Raw genomic sequence first — 9,793 nt, 5'->3', positions numbered from 1 at the left:
GCTGCCAGACAATTTTCCATGCACACTCTGGGCTGGGGGGCAGTCAACCACCAGTACACACAGCAGAACCTAAACCCATACCATTATTGCTAAGCAGCAAGACAGGGGCCCATTGCACTCCCACGGGGCCTTTTTAAATGCAATCCATAACCCGGATTTGCCAGGAACCCTTCTTACTCCTCCTACTTGCATGTGACACTGGGCTTAGGATCTGCATAGGAAACACACACACAAGCACACACCTACCTTTGTTGCCTGCAGATGCCTCCTTGGCTGTCCCCAAACGGTATCAAACCAACACCCACGGGAAGCTGTAAGCATAGAGGACATGCCTGCACCCCATTGGACTTACCTGTGTGGGTTAAACCCGGGTTATTTGACAACCTATGGCGGTGATGGTTCTGCTCAGGCAGAGCAGTGCTGATGCTCCTCATAAAGCTGTCGCTGCTGTGAAGGTTCTAGGTGACATCACAAATCCCTATGGTTACATACACAACAAAGCTGGGTTGTTGTTGTTTACACTCTGCAAGGCCTGTGGAAGTGAGTGACATCATAGCACTGTAGTTCTGAGGGTTCTAGATGGATGCAACAATCTCCTGTTGCTTCTATGAAGGCCATAATAGACGACATCACCAAACAGCTCCATAGTCACATACACAGCAAAGGAGAGATGTTGTTTACACCTAGTGATGTCAGTGGTATTGAGTGACATCACAGCACAGTGCTAAGGCTCCTGGGCCTGGACACAGCAGCGGCTGCAATATCTCAACGGAGAATACGTTTATATATATGTGTGTGTGTGCGCGTATATATATATATATATATATATATATATATATATATATATATTTCTCCGCCGAAATCACTTTTAAACCCATTTCCACCTTTTTTTCCCTTCTCTTCCTCTTACTTTTTTTTCACGTTTTTTTACATTTTTCTCCTTTTCGCCTCTTTTCTGGGCGTATTATTCTTCTTTTTCTTCTTTTTTTTCGTCTAATGCATACCCCATCAGTGCAGCAATGCTTATTCAATACCGCCAGCAGATGGAGACACTGGGGGATAATTTTCTAAGGATTTATACTGATTTTTCCTGTCTGAATTTGTCGCACAGAAAGTTGCAGGCCAAATATGTGTGACATTTCTGCGACTTTAGCTTCTAGAGCATTTTTACAACATTATACATAGGTGCTGAATACATAAAAAGCGACTGTTCAGCGACAGACAAGTCGCATCGGCTGAAAGTAGGCCAGAATGTCAGTCCATGTTGGAGCAGGTTTAGATACAGTCTAAAGTATAGATCTCAAAGTCTGTGCACAGAATTTAGCAAGGGCCTCGCACCTTCTGATGCATCAGGTAGGTGCACAATAGCATAGCCTAACCCTCTGTACTTTGGTCTATATTGATGCGGGACATAGACAGCCAGCTGATGACCAATCCATTAGTGCAATGGATGGCTGGAAGCATTTGTCTTTGCCTTTGCAATACCACAGAAGCAATGCATGGTCAATGTACAGCAATGACACACCTGTGTGAACAGCCAGGAGACCCCCCCCCCCCCATGTTATGTTACATAGTTACATAGTTAGTACGGTCGAAAAAAGACATATGTCCATCAAGTTCAACCAGGGAATTAAGGGGTAGGGGTGTGGCGCGATATTGGGGAAGGGATGAGATTTTATATTTCTTCATAAGCATTAATCTTATTTTGTCAATTAGGAACATTCAGCACCCACCCGCTATCAAGGCAGCTGCCTATCATGTCATGCCGTACCTGCACAGGTGTGCTGGCTACTCAAATGATCCAATTAAGGAGGCCATTTAGTCAGCAGCAGCAGAAGTCCTGTGCCTGGACGCTCCAACAGCGGCCAGACACAAGCAGAAGCAGAAGCAGCAGAAGCAGCAGCAGCACCACCTTTTGTTTTTTGGCTGCAGCAGCAGCAAGGCCCACAGGGCTGGCTAGCTGGCTAGCCAGCAAGCAGGTAGCAATGAAAGTAGGAATCTTTCTTTTTAACCCTGTAAGGGGGTGGTGCACTGTACCCGAAGATACTGCCATATCGGGTCAATGCATAGGGCGACGGAAGCAAGCTTCGAAATCGGCCCCCGTTCTCAAAAATCCATTTAATATATGGTCCCCAGATAGGGGACGTATCAGATATTAAACTGATAAGAACAGATACTACACTTGATCTTAGCCAAAAGGCCGAGAAGCGATAACCGTGAAAGGGGCGGGCCCAACAAGGTGCCCTTCATGGGCACTATCACTGCTTGCTGTCAGGGAGGCTGCCAGACAATTTTCCATGCACACTCTGGGCTGGGGGGCAGTCAACCACCAGTACACACAGCAGAACCTAAACCCATACCATTATTGCTAAGCAGCAAGACAGGGGCCCATTGCACTCCCACGGGGCCTTTTTAAATGCAATCCATAACCCGGATTTGCCAGGAACCCTTCTTACTCCTCCTACTTGCATGTGACACTGGGCTTAGGATCTGCATAGGAAACACACACACAAGCACACACCTACCTTTGTTGCCTGCAGATGCCTCCTTGGCTGTCCCCAAACGGTATCAAACCAACACCCACGGGAAGCTGTAAGCATAGAGGACATGCCTGCACCCCATTGGACTTACCTGTGTGGGTTAAACCCGGGTTATTTGACAACCTATGGCGGTGATGGTTCTGCTCAGGCAGAGCAGTGCTGATGCTCCTCATAAAGCTGTCGCTGCTGTGAAGGTTCTAGGTGACATCACAAATCCCTATGGTTACATACACAACAAAGCTGGGTTGTTGTTGTTTACACTCTGCAAGGCCTGTGGAAGTGAGTGACATCATAGCACTGTAGTTCTGAGGGTTCTAGATGGATGCAACAATCTCCTGTTGCTTCTATGAAGGCCATAATAGACGACATCACCAAACAGCTCCATAGTCACATACACAGCAAAGGAGAGATGTTGTTTACACCTAGTGATGTCAGTGGTATTGAGTGACATCACAGCACAGTGCTAAGGCTCCTGGGCCTGGACACAGCAGCGGCTGCAATATCTCAACGGAGAATACGTTTATATATATGTGTGTGTGTGCGCGTATATATATATATATATATATATATATATATATATATATATATATTTCTCCGCCGAAATCACTTTTAAACCCATTTCCACCTTTTTTTCCCTTCTCTTCCTCTTACTTTTTTTTCACGTTTTTTTACATTTTTCTCCTTTTCGCCTCTTTTCTGGGCGTATTATTCTTCTTTTTCTTCTTTTTTTTCGTCTAATGCATACCCCATCAGTGCAGCAATGCTTATTCAATACCGCCAGCAGATGGAGACACTGGGGGATAATTTTCTAAGGATTTATACTGATTTTTCCTGTCTGAATTTGTCGCACAGAAAGTTGCAGGCCAAATATGTGTGACATTTCTGCGACTTTAGCTTCTAGAGCATTTTTACAACATTATACATAGGTGCTGAATACATAAAAAGCGACTGTTCAGCGACAGACAAGTCGCATCGGCTGAAAGTAGGCCAGAATGTCAGTCCATGTTGGAGCAGGTTTAGATACAGTCTAAAGTATAGATCTCAAAGTCTGTGCACAGAATTTAGCAAGGGCCTCGCACCTTCTGATGCATCAGGTAGGTGCACAATAGCATAGCCTAACCCTCTGTACTTTGGTCTATATTGATGCGGGACATAGACAGCCAGCTGATGACCAATCCATTAGTGCAATGGATGGCTGGAAGCATTTGTCTTTGCCTTTGCAATACCACAGAAGCAATGCATGGTCAATGTACAGCAATGACACACCTGTGTGAACAGCCAGGAGACCCCCCCCCCCCCCATGTTATGTTACATAGTTACATAGTTAGTACGGTCGAAAAAAGACATATGTCCATCAAGTTCAACCAGGGAATTAAGGGGTAGGGGTGTGGCGCGATATTGGGGAAGGGATGAGATTTTATATTTCTTCATAAGCATTAATCTTATTTTGTCAATTAGGAACATTCAGCACCCACCCGCTATCAAGGCAGCTGCCTATCATGTCATGCCGTACCTGCACAGGTGTGCTGGCTACTCAAATGATCCAATTAAGGAGGCCATTTAGTCAGCAGCAGCAGAAGTCCTGTGCCTGGACGCTCCAACAGCGGCCAGACACAAGCAGAAGCAGAAGCAGCAGAAGCAGCAGCAGCACCACCTTTTGTTTTTTGGCTGCAGCAGCAGCAAGGCCCACAGGGCTGGCTAGCTGGCTAGCCAGCAAGCAGGTAGCAATGAAAGTAGGAATCTTTCTTTTTAACCCTGTAAGGGGGTGGTGCACTGTACCCGAAGATACTGCCATATCGGGTCAATGCATAGGGCGACGGAAGCAAGCTTCGAAATCGGCCCCCGTTCTCAAAAATCCATTTAATATATGGTCCCCAGATAGGGGACGTATCAGATATTAAACTGATAAGAACAGATTTTTTTTTTTTTTTTTTTTTTCTTTTTTTTTTTTTTTTTTTCCTCAGTTACAGACTATTGTTTGAACGATCATCAGGTCTCCTACCAGGACTCGTCACTTAAAACAATGTCTGAAAAAACATCATGCGGAAAGACAAAAAAAAGGGAACCGAGGGTCAAGAACTTAAAACCAAAAGGTGAAAGCTGAAGGAAAACAAAAACATTTAAAAAACAAAACATAAACTGGTCAGACTTACAGTTTCCACCATTGGGTATATTTCCAGATCTTTTCAGCATTGTCTTCTCCCATTCTCTTCTTATCTAATAAATATGCAATAAAAAGTCTTCCGAGCAACAACCTCCTACATTCACTTGGAGAAATGGAAACATTTTTAAAAACAAGCAAATTCCTGGAGTCCCATAAAACTTCTTTAAAAACAGAAAAAATTATCCAAGTAACACGCGCATCATTCTTCATGTTAAAGTCCTGACCGATAAAAATTTTCTCAAAAGTAAAATCATTAAAACCCACAAGTGCAATAAAAAATCTTGTTAAAAGCCTAAAAACTTCCTTGGCATAAAAACAGTCCCACCACAAATGTACAATATCTTCTTTACCTCCACAACCCTCTCTTGGACACTGTTCACTCACTCTTATTCCTCTTCCTCTTAAAAACACTCGAGTTGGGAGGCAACCATGGTAAGACATCCATACCACATCTTTTTGTCTATTTGATAAACCAAAGGAATTAAAAAGGCTCCAAATCTTAACTGACTGTGCAATATTACAGAATGGTACTTCATTAAATTTTTCACTCTTTCTCAACTCATATTCTATTTTCTTCTTTTCAGGTTTCCCCAAGGAGCTCAAATTAAACTGATCATTGAAAGACCGAAGAACCACATAAAAGGTAGGTATAATCAGCGCCATTGGTTTCCTCAGATCCCTCTCACACCAGCCCCACTTAGAAAACAACCATCCTGCTAAATATTTACACATATCAGCTGTTTTACTATTGCACTGGATCGTCTTGAAAATTAAAAGAAAATAGTGTAACTTTAAAAACAAATCAATATTTGGAAAGTCATATCCACCATTCTTAACAGTACTCATTACCTTCTCTCTTTTCATTTTTTCCATTTTGGATCCCCAAAAGAAAACAAAAAGTCTTCTTGTTGTCTTCCTCATCCAAAGCTTACCAGGTGGAAAAACCATCGCAGTATATAAAAGTAAAGGTAAAATCACAGTCTTAATAACAAGTACTTTCCCTTTAAGGGATAAACTCCTCAATTTCCAAAAATTCAATTTCTTTTCAATTTTACTGTCCAGCTTGTTGTAAGTCTCTGTCCCTTTAAGATTCTTTTCAAAAATGACCCCTAAAACTTCCACATTCTCCTTTATCTCTACTCCATCCACCAACACATCTTCGCATTTCCCAAAATTCACCAAATGACATTTGCCCCAGTTTACACACATTCCGGCCACACAGCAAAAAATTTGAATATGCAAATTCACTCTATTCAAATCTGCTTTTGAAGTACATGTAAACACAACATCATCCATGTAGCTTAAAACCTTAAGATCACTCCCACCACTGCCAGGTATAAAAACTCCTTTAACACATTTGTCTTTCTGAACATTCTTTAACAAGGCCTCTATTACACAGATGAAAAGGATTGGGGAGAGTGGGCAACCCTGCCGAACCCCTGATAAAATCTTAAAAGCAGGACCAACATGGCCATTCATTAAAACTTGTCCAGTAACACCATTATATAACCCTTTAATAACATGTAATAACTTCATTGGGATCCCCATATGTTTTAGGGCCGTAAACATAAATTTGTGTGCGACTTTATCATAGGCCTTCTCGAAATCTACTGACTCGACAAAAAGAGGCACCTTATTAAAATTACAATAATAAATAACATCCCTTAAAATCAATAAATTATCAGTAATTCTTCTCCCGGGTACAGCACATACTTGGTAATTATCTACCATATGGCCAATAATATTCCTAAGCCTGTTTGCAACAATTTTAGCAATAATTTTATAGTCACTGTTTAACAATGAAATTGGTCTCCAATTTTTTATATCACGTTCGTCACCTTTCTTATGTATTAGTGTGATAATTCCCTTCTTCATTGAATCAGCTAAAATCCCAAACTTAAAAACATATTGCACAACCCGAGTAAAAACATCTTTTAAAAGAGGCCAAAATACAACATAAAACTCAGCTGGAAGGCCGTCACTACCAGGGGTTTTACCTTTTGCCATTCCATTCAGCGCCATTCTAATTTCATTTTCACTAACATCTTCCACCAAAAAAACTTTCTCCTCATCTGGAATTTGATCCTCTAAAATGTTACAGTAGTCTTCCATTTCATTAATAGCAGCTTTACTTTCATTACTAAAAAGTGTTTCATAAAATTTACAAACCTCCTCCTCCATCTCCCTACCAACCACCTCACCACTTGAGGTTAAAACCGACTTAAAGACCCCCTTTGGCTTAAAACACTTTTTAAAAAAATATCGACTACATTGTTCATTCTCCTCCAAATGTTGCACCTTAGCCCTGTAAACAATATTCCTTCCTCTTTCCTTCAACCTTGTCTTCATCTCTTCCTTAATTTCACAAATTTCAGCATCCACCTCTAGACCAGCGTTCTTAAACTTAAAGAGAGTCTCCAACTGTGAAACTAAAGTCTCATCTCTCCGCCTCTTCTCCTGTGCTCTCTTAATGCAAACAGACTTAAAATAACCAGCAAAGTTCACTTTAGCCCAATCCCACCAGTCTAAAATATTTTTAAAACAGTCTTGTTTAGCAGCACAGGATAAAAATATATTTTTAAAACCTGCCATTACCTCCTCTTCTTCAAGTAAACTCACATTCAACTTCCAGAGTCCCCTACCAAAGGCAATGGACTCTGAGATGCTTATTTCAGCAGATAAAATTTTATGATCTGAGAAAATCGACATCATCTGATTACACCGGGCCACCTTCATCCCTTCAGACACAAAAATATAATCTATCCGGGATTTACAGTGACCACTATCCGATACATATGTATATCTATCATCAGTGTCAATCATCAGTCCAGCATCTATATAGTGTAAGTCTTGTACTAATTGATTTAAAGCATTAGAGGTAATGTCAGTTCGGACTTCAGCAGCACTCTCACGGTCATTAACAGTACGGATACAGTTAAAATCACCAGCCACTATAGTACTTTCCCGACCAGGGATAAAAAACTTCAAGGACTCTAAAAAAACCAACCGCTCTTTCTTCTCTGCTGGGGCATATACGTTAAAAACTCTAATCCTCTGGTCTAAAAACTCAAAGTTTAAAACCATGCAACGGCCGGGTATTAAAATCTGGCAATTTAAAACTTTGATATTATTATTTTTGATTAAAAAACCAACTCCTTCATTCTTGTTATCCGTACTAGTTGACCAAAAAGATTGTCCCATCCTCCACTCATCAGCATAAGGTGCAGATTTAATTGCACACTCCTGTAAACATATTATATCAGCTCTCACATTCTCCAACACCTCAAAAATAGCAGCTCTTCTTACTTCTGATCCAATACTCCTGACATTAAGGGTTGTTACGATAAGAGTCATAATAACTAAAATGAATAAAATCAAAACTTTAATATCCATCATAGTTAAAAATTACTGCTCTGACTCTCAACTTTCCTTAAAACATTTTCATAACAATCAGGCGACCCTGGATCAGAGTCCCTGTCCATTTCAACTCCTCTTCCAACCACTGGGTCCTCTTGATCCCCAGTCCAACTTCCTTTTTTACTTCTTTTACTTTCCACCCCCACCTCATCCTCCTCATCACTGCTGACAAATCTCTGAGCAGGTGTAAGGGACTTCTCAGATGACTGCACATTTTCTTGAAATTCCATTCCCTCCTCCTCCCCCACAACAGGGTCTGGACATTCCACATCACCACTCATGCTTCCACAAGGAAACACATCTCCATACACAGTTTCAATCTTCTTGACCTCCACCCCCTTTGCACATGTTACTTCACTTGTGGAGACCACTTTCTTATACTCCTGTTCAACCACCACACTTGTCTCCACAAAAGCCTCTTTAATCACATCCACCTGAGCAACAACATTTTTAACAATCGTACCACCTGCGCTCCTCCCGACTTCACATTCCCCCTCCACATTAGATTTTTCACCTCCATCCACACCTCCATCCACACCTGTGGCTTCTGAAAAAGACCTCCTTCCCATTCCCTGTTCATTGCTCTGTCCACCTTTACTTCCAGCCGCATCAGCATAACTCCTTCTCTTGTACCATAAGTGACATCCTCTTGCCAAATGGGAATTACTCCCACAAATATCACAAGTCTTTTCCTCAACGCAAAAACTTGTTTCATGCCCAGTCTTGCCACAGTTCCTACAAACAACACCCTTCACAGGACATGCGTCCTGCACGTGGCCATATGCTTGACATTTGCGGCAAAACTGAAGCTGCCCCTCATAAAAACAAAAACCACGCTCTCCTCCAATGGAAAAAACTTGAGGAATACTCTTAATTCCCTCCTCCATAGACTCATCCTTCTTGAACTTCACAACATATTTCCTTTTACAATTAAAAAAACCATGTCTGTTCTTTAGTTTTCCAAAAAACTTCACTTCTTCACAATAACGATAAAGAAAATTTGTTACCATTGAGTCTGTAACTTTGGGATTGTACATATGTACGATGACCACTTTCTCTGTACTCAGAAACAAAGGCTCTACTTTAACTTTCCTCATAATATCCGGCTCATTCTTTCTCTTCATTCCTTCCAGGTCCTTGTAGACCCTCTGACAAATCTCGGAATTAACAAATGTGACATCATAAATACCCTGTCTAGGGAAATCTTGCATTGCAAATACATCTGTTACCTTTAGGTACTGGAGCCTGCGTAGAATCTCCAGCACAATCTGGTCCAGGCCAACCGTTCCCCGATGTTCCGTTGGGACGAAAATCCTGACCGTGTCTTCCATTCCGCGAATCCTCTCTCCTCCACTCATTTTTGCAGGCGATGAAACCCACTATCGCAACTCCAAAATAACCCAGGGCCCCCCGCAAAGAGGGCCCCGATCACCACCCCTTTCAACTCCTAACCCGCCCGGAAAACCGCACGGGATCGAAGCCAAAAGGCCGAGAAGCGATAACCGTGAAAGGGGCGGGCCCAACAAGGTGCCCTTCATGGGCACTATCACTGCTTGCTGTCAGGGAGGCTGCCAGACAATTTTCCATGCACACTCTGGGCTGGGGGGCAGTCAACCACCAGTACACACAGCAGAACCTAAACCCATACCATTATTGCTAAGCAGCAAGACAG

The 9,793-nt window shown here is 42.0% G+C and overlaps 1 non-coding gene and 1 pseudogene across 1 annotated transcript; both read right to left on the bottom strand.

The window, feature by feature from the left end:
• Positions 1-2,021: 2,021 nt before the first annotated feature.
• LOC130304786 (U2 spliceosomal RNA) lies at positions 2,022-2,212 on the bottom strand. The gene has a single exon (XR_008854506.1). It is a non-coding gene; the product is annotated as a U2 spliceosomal RNA (small nuclear RNA).
• Positions 2,213-4,303: 2,091 nt separating this feature from the next.
• Positions 4,304-4,474, bottom strand: LOC130304797 (U2 spliceosomal RNA; annotated as a pseudogene).
• Between the last annotated feature and the right edge of the window lie 5,319 nt (positions 4,475-9,793).

Source organism: Hyla sarda, unplaced genomic scaffold (assembly GCF_029499605.1).
Source record: "Hyla sarda isolate aHylSar1 unplaced genomic scaffold, aHylSar1.hap1 scaffold_1292, whole genome shotgun sequence".
In the NCBI taxonomy this organism is placed as follows: Eukaryota; Metazoa; Chordata; class Amphibia; order Anura; family Hylidae; genus Hyla; species Hyla sarda.
Note: the sequence above shows the minus strand (reverse complement) of the source record. Positions and strands in the feature narration are given on the sequence as shown.